Here is a 7763-nt window from a genome sequence, read left to right as displayed (position 1 = left end):
CAGGAGTGCTGATGCATAGGGGCACCTATACCCCAATATTTATAGCAGCATTTTAAACAATAGCTAAATTATGGAAAGAGCCTAAATGTCCATCAACTGATGAATGGATAAAGAAGACGTAGTTTATATATACAATGGAATACTACTTGGCAATGAGAAAGAATGAAATCTGGCCATTTGTAGCAATGTGGATGGAACTGGAGAGTATTATGCTAAGTAAAATAAGTCAGGCAGAGAAAGGCAGATACCATATGTTTTCACTCATACGTGGATCCTGAGAAACTTAACAGAAGACTAGGGGGGAGGGGAAGGGGGAAGTCACAGATAGGGAAGGAGGCAAACCACAAGAGACTCTTAAATACTGAGAACAAACTGAGGGTTGATGGAGGATGGGGGAGAGGGGAAAGTGGGTGATGGGCATTGAGGAGGGTACCTTTTGGGATGAGCACTGAGTGTTGTATGGAAACCAATTTGACAATAAATTATAAATATAAATATAAATAATCATGCTCTTTATATAAATCAGAAAACTGAAACAAAGAGGTTAAGTGACTGCCCAAATACACACAGCAAGTAGCTGGTAAAGTCAAGATTTGAATGTGGGCATTCTGGCTGTAGAGTCCACACATTTAACTAGCTCACTGTATAGAATATGTAAAAGGTATCTGATTCTGGAAGTATTTCAAAGAAAGAATCATAAGATCTAACAATGGAATGATGTAGGAAATGAAGAAAGAAACCAAGAATGATCCTAAGATGTATTTCTTACCACTTCTATTCACCATAATATTGTAGGTACCAGCCTAGTCAATAAGGCAAGAAAAAGAAATAAAAGGATAAGGATTGTAAAGGAAGCAGTAAAAACTGTCTTTCTTTTGTAGACAACATGTTCATATATGTTAAAAATCTTAAGGAATTTACCAAAAGAAGTTACTAGAAGAAATAAGAGAATTTAGAAAGGTTGCAGGACACAAGATCAAAATACAAAAATCAATCTTATATACCAGCAACAAATTTAAAATGAAACTATAAAAAATACCAGTTATAATGGTATCAAAAATATGAAATACTTAGAGACAATTTTCACAAAGTATTAATATGTCTTGTTCACTAAAAATTACAAAATGTTATTAAGAGAAACTAAAGAAAACCTTAAAAAAACAAAGACACATACCATGTTCATGGGTTGGAAGACCCTACATTTTTAAGATGTCAATTCTTCCCCAATTTGAACTATAGACTCAATACTGTTCCAGTCAAAATTCTAGCAGTTGTTCTTACAGAAATAGAGAAACTGATATTACAATTTATATGGAAATACTAAGGATGTAAAATAGCCAAAAGAATCTTAAAGGAGATGAAAAACATTGGAGAACTTATACTATACTTGATTTTCAAATATATTAGAAAGCTACAGTAATCAAGAAAGTGTGGTATAGGTGTAAGATCAATGGAGCAGGTTAGACAGTCCAGAAATAAACTCATACATATATGGTCAATTGGTATGCCACAAAGGATATCATCTTTTAAACTAATGATGTTGGAACAACTGAAAATTTGTAAAGGAAAACAAACATCTCAATTCTTACATCATACAGAAAAATTAATTTGAACTCAAACATAGACCTAAATGTAAAAGCCAAACCTATAAATTTCTAGAATAAAACATAGGATTAAATCTTTGTGACCTATGGGCAGGCAAAGTTTCTTAAACAGGATACATAAAGCACTAACCATAAAAAAAAAAAAGTGATCACTTAGAGTTCATCAAAATTAAAAACTGCTCCTCAACAGATACTACTGACAAAATGAAAAGACAAGCTAAAAACAAAGAGAAAACATTCATAATACATATATTAGAAAAAGGATTTGTATCTAGAATATATAAAGAACTCTTACAACTCAATAATCAGATGACACTATTTGCAGACGACATGATACTCTATATAGAAAACCCGGAAGACTCCACCAACAAAAATGTTAGAATACATGAATTCAGCAAAGTTGCAGGATATAGAAACAACATACAGAAATCTGTTGCATTTCTATACACCAATAATGAATCAGCAGAAAAAGAAATCAAAGAATCAATCCCATTTACAGTTGCACCAAAAACAATTAGGTACCTAGGAATAAACCAGAGGTAAGAAGATCTGTACACTGAAAACTATAGAACATTTATGAAAGAAACTGAGGAAGACAAAGAAATGGAAACGCATTCCATACTCATGGATTGGAAGAACAAACATTATTGTTTTTTTTTTAACATTTATTTATTTTTGAGACAGAGAGAGACAGAGCATGAACGGGGGAGGGTCAGAGAGAGAGGGAGACACAGAATCTGAAAAAGGCTCCAGTCTCTGAGCTGTCAGCACAGAGCCTGATGCAGGGCTTGAACTCATGGACCGCGAGATCATGACCTGAGCCAAAGTCGGATGCTTAACCAACTGAGCCACCCAGGCACCCCAAACAAACATTGTTAAAATGTCTATCCTACCCAAAGCAATCAAAGCAATCTACACATTTCATACAATCCCCATCAAAATACCACCAGCATTTTTCACAGAGCTAGAACAAACAATCCTAAAATTTGTATAGAAATCACAAAGACCTTGAATATCCAAAGCAATCCTGAAAAACAAAAACAAAACAAAACTGGAGGCATCATAATTCTGGATTTCAAGGTATGTTATAAAGCCATAGTCAACAAGACAGTATGATACTGGCATAAAAACAGACACATAGATCAATGAAACAGAATAGAAAACCCAGAAATGGACCCACAACTATATGGTCAACTAATCTTTGACAAAGCAGGGAAGAATATCTAATGGGAAAAAGATAGACTTTTCAACAAATGGTATTGGAAAAACTGGACAGCAACGTGCAGAAGAATGAAACCAGACCATTTTCTTATACTATACACCAAAATAAATTCAAAATGGATGAAAGACCTAAATGTGAGACAGGAAACCATCAAAATCCTAGAGGAGAACACAGGAAGTGACCTCTTTGACCTTGGCCATAGCAAATTCTTACTAGATACGTCACTAGAGGCAAGGGAAACAAAAGCAAAAATGAACTATTGGGACCTCATCAAGATAAAAAGCTTCTGTACAGCAAAGGAAACAATCCATAAAATTAAAAGGCAGCCTACAAAATTGGAGAAGACATTTGCAAATGACATAACTGATAAAAGGGTAGTATCCCAAATCTATAAAGAATTTATCAAACTCAACACCCAAAAAAACAAATAATCCAGTGAATAAATTGGCATAAGACTTGAATACTTTTCCAAAGAAGACCTCCAGATGGCTAAAAGATCCATGAAAAGATGCTCACCATCACTCATCATCAGGGAAATACAAATCAAAATCACAATGAGATACCACCTCACACCTGTTAGGATGGCTAAAATTAACAACACAAGAAACAACAAGTGTTGGCAAGGATGTGGAGAAAGAGGAACCCTCTTGCATTGCTGGTGGGAATGCAAACTTGTGCAGCTAAACTTTGGAGAACAGTATGGAGGTTCCTCAAATAAGTTAAAAATAGAACTACCCCATGATCCAACAATTGCACTACTAGGTATTTACCCAAAGTATACAAAACTACAGATTTGAAGGGATACATGCACCCTGATGTTTATAGCAGTATTATCAACAACAGTCAAACAATGGAGAGAGCACAAGTGTCCACCAATTGATGAATGGATAAAGAAGACATGGTATACACACACACATACACATATATATATGATGTGTATATATTATATGTGTGTGTGTGTGTGTGTGTGTGTATAATGAAATCTTACTCAGCCAACAAAAAGAATAAAATCTTGTCATTTGCAATGACGTGGATAGAGCTAGAGTGTATTATGATAAGCGAAATAAGTCAGTGAAGGACAAATACCATATGATTTCACTCATGTGGAATTTAAGAAACAAAACAGATAAACATATGGGAAGTAGGGCGGGGGAAGAAAAGAGAGGGAAACAAACCACAAGAGACTCTTAACAATAGAAAGCAAACTGTGGGTTGATGGAGGGAGGTGGTGGGGGATGGGCTAGATGGGTGATGGGTACTAAGGAGGCCATTGGTGTGATGAGCACTGGGTCCTATATGTAAGTGATGAATCACTGAATTCTATTCCTGAAAACAATATTGCACTGCATGTTAGCTAACTAGAATTTAAAAATTTGAAAAGAAAAAAAAAATTAGATGACAAACAACCTTAATTTTTTTAATGGGTAAAAGATTTAAACAGATACTTTATAAAAGAAAACTTATGAGGGACCAATAAACACATGAAAGGATGCTCAAGTCATTAGTAATCAGTGAATAATGGATTAAAACCACAATGAGAAACCACTATATATGCAATGATCCAAAAGAATGGTTAAAATTTAAAAACTGACAACACGAAATGCTGGTGAGAACGTGGAGCAACCAAGACTCTCAGACATTGCTCATACATGCTGGGAATGTAAAATGGTAAAAACAGCTTTACAGTTTCTTATAAAGTAAAACACATACTTGCCATATGACCTAGCAACTTAGGTCAAAACCTTCCACTCCTAGGTTTTAAGAGAAATAAAAACATCTGTCCACAAAAAAATTTGTACACAAATTTCAGTGATGGCTGTATTATAGGCCCCAAACTGAAAACAACCCAGATATCCTCAATAGATAAATAGGTAAACAAATTGTAGTATATGCGCACCATGGGGTTTTACTCAGCAATAAAAATGGACCAAGTCTCTAAAACATTATGCCGAACAAAAGAAGCTAGGCATAGAAGCATATATACTATACGATTTCATTATATGAAACCTTAGAAAAGGCAAAACTAATCTGTAATGACAGAAGGCAGATTCGTACTTGCCTGGGACTGGCTTGCAAAGGGACCGAAAGGAACTTTCTGGGGTCAATGCACATGTTCTACATGTTGATCTGGGTTGTGGTACCCAGGAGTAACCATCTGTGCATACACTTAGAAAGGGTACATTTTACTCTGTATAAATCTACAGTATCTAAAAAATACCCTAATAAAATTTATTTTTAAAAATTGAGAGAATAAGAGAACCAGAGACAGCAGAGTAGGGGGAGTTTTCTGTGACTCACGCAAAGCCTATTGTACTGGTATACAATAAATTGTCAAGAATTCTTTTATTTAGAAAAAAAACAACAACCTTTTAATGTTTATTTTTGAGAGCGAGAGACACAGAGCATGAGTGGGAGAGGGTCAGAGAGAGGGAGACACAGAATCCAAAGCAGGCTCCAGGCTCTGAGCTGTCAGCACAGAGCCTGATATGGGACTCAAACCCATGAACTGAGAGATCATGCCCTGAGATGAAGTCGGACTCTTAACCAACTGAGCCACCCAGGCACCCCTCAAGAATTATTTTAATAAATTAAGAGGGGATGGAGAAGGAAAGTGTAGCAGGAAAGGATGAAGGGAAGAGAGAGGTTGCCCAGTGACACTGCCCAGGAAGGCCAGGTGGTAGTGCTGCTTCTCCAATAGCCCTTGGTTGGAGGCCCTCTTACCCTCACTAGCTCTCCTCTCTTCTCAAACCAATCTATGAAAGAGAGAATGCTGATAGGCTGACTTCAGGGGCTGAGATGAAGCTTGGGTGAGATCATTCATAGCAAGGCCTGAACACATCCCGGGCATCAATAATATTAGATGTTATACTTCCAACAGAGAAGCCCCACATAGCTCTGCTGGGCCCCCTCTCTGCTCTGGACATGACCTAGGGAGCACACACATGTCTCTGGCTTCTCTGCCTTCCTGCCCCGCTCTTTCTGACATTCTTGGGCCTCAGAAAGTGAGGGCAGTTATTAGTCCCCAAGTGAGGGTTTCCTAGCTGTCTCTCTGTGGCTGCCGAGGGGACAGGCATGGGAGATGTCTGTGTCTGGTGGGGCCTGAGGACAGGCTCCTGATGCAATCTCTGCTGCTATTCTTTTCAGAGAATGTCTGAGATTCTTTAGATGGGATTAAGTAACAAAGGGGACTTCCTCTTTGGATTATACTGTTTGTCCCAACATCAGAAGCCTCTTTGGACACAGGAGCTCCAGACCTCTGTCCCTTACTCTGTAAAACCACAATGATGATTTATTGGTCCACAGAGATAACAGCAGGGCAAAGAATAATGACTGTGAGGGTGTGCTCCCTGTCTAGGCCATGTTCCTGGAAAGGAGGAAGAGACAGAGGTCAGGGAAGCATGGAGCTGGGAGGAGCCATAGGATCTAGCCCTGCATTTTCCAAGTGTGATAGGATCATTGCGCATAGTCTAGGACACACAGTTGTTCTAAATGTATGTATTAATTTTTATGGACACTTCCTATTTATGTTAGGTTTTCCATTCATCATGCCTTAGGTATGTAGGCATACCTGAAGTTGCCTTTTAAAATAACTGCACTTCAGGGGGCGCCTGGGTGGCGCAGTCGGTTAAGCGTCCGACTTCAGCCAGGTCACGATCTCGCGGTACATGAGTTCGAGCCCCGCGTCGGGCTCTGGGCTGATGGCTCGGAGCCGGGAGCCTGTTTCCGATTCTGTGTCTCCCTCTCTCTCTGCCCCTCCCCCGTTCATGCTCTGTCTCTCTCTGTCCCAAAAATAAATAAAAAACGTTGAAAAAAAAAATTTAAAATAACAGCACTTCAGTTTTTTTTTTAAATAGGTCTTTTTAAAGAATAACGTTAAGCAAATAATGGAACAGATTCTATGCAAATATAGCCAAAAATACAGACAGTATGCAAATAAATGAAATTTAGAGAACACTAGTACCAACACTTGATCTGTCAGGTTAGGAAATAGTGACCTTCGGGGGTCACACAAAAGCTTTAATAGCAAGATTCTTAGTAGCAAAAACAGAGGCACCTAGGAACCCTGATCCATGGAGAAAGTAGGTAAAGAGGGCAAGAGAAGCAGTGCTGAGCTGGTCAAGCATCATAGGAGGGGCCCCAGACTCAGTCAGGTGCTGCCAACTTCAGAGATCCCTCCAAGACCCCCAGTGCATTTTCCAGGGCTATCCCTTGGCACCCCCCAGCTGTTCTCTAGTAAACATGCATTAGCCACAAAAGAAAAAGGTCTAACCCTCATGCTTCTGTCATTAGTTGCCAAACCTGGCATTGCTTAGTTAAACCTAGGCTGGCAGGAGCAAGGAGAGGAGCTGTTTGCCCTGTGCACCAAAAACCCACTGCTCACCTGGTATCAGGGCCCATGTGTTATTGTGTCAAAACCAGCAGGAGACCAGCAGTGCCCCCAGCTCTAGGCCAGGCCCCTACAGACACTTGCTCATTGGGTCCTCCTGACACCCCATGTGAGGTAGGCCCCATAACCATCCCCCTTCAGAGAGGAGGAAATCAAGTCTCAGAATCTTCAGAACTTGTACGAAGTGTGAGTACAGCCAGTAGGTGGCAGAGTAGGGAGCTGAACCCTGTGCTGTCTGAGGTTAAGGGCTGCCCTTCTCCAACCTCTTCTCACTGCATCTTGGAGCCCTGAGTTCCGCATAACCAGGGCCATTCCCTGTGAGATGCCAGCCACCCTCCTCAGCCTCTCACTGTTTTTCTTTAAGGGAGAAATGACCCAGCTTGCTGCACCTGCTCATCCAAGGGCTAGGAATTATACTTTCCTTTGACAAATAAAGAAACTGAAATTCAGAATGATGAAGGGATTAGCATATTTGGTGGGACCTGAGATTCAAAGTCAATATAGAAAGCTCTCACCCAATTTCCAGAGTCCCTAGGAGGAGGGGGACTCT

Source organism: Panthera pardus, unplaced genomic scaffold, assembly GCF_024362965.1.
Source record: "Panthera pardus isolate Hobbes unplaced genomic scaffold, ASM2436296v1 HiC_scaffold_16, whole genome shotgun sequence".
Lineage (NCBI taxonomy): Eukaryota > Metazoa > Chordata > Mammalia > Carnivora > Felidae > Panthera > Panthera pardus.
Note: the sequence above shows the minus strand (reverse complement) of the source record.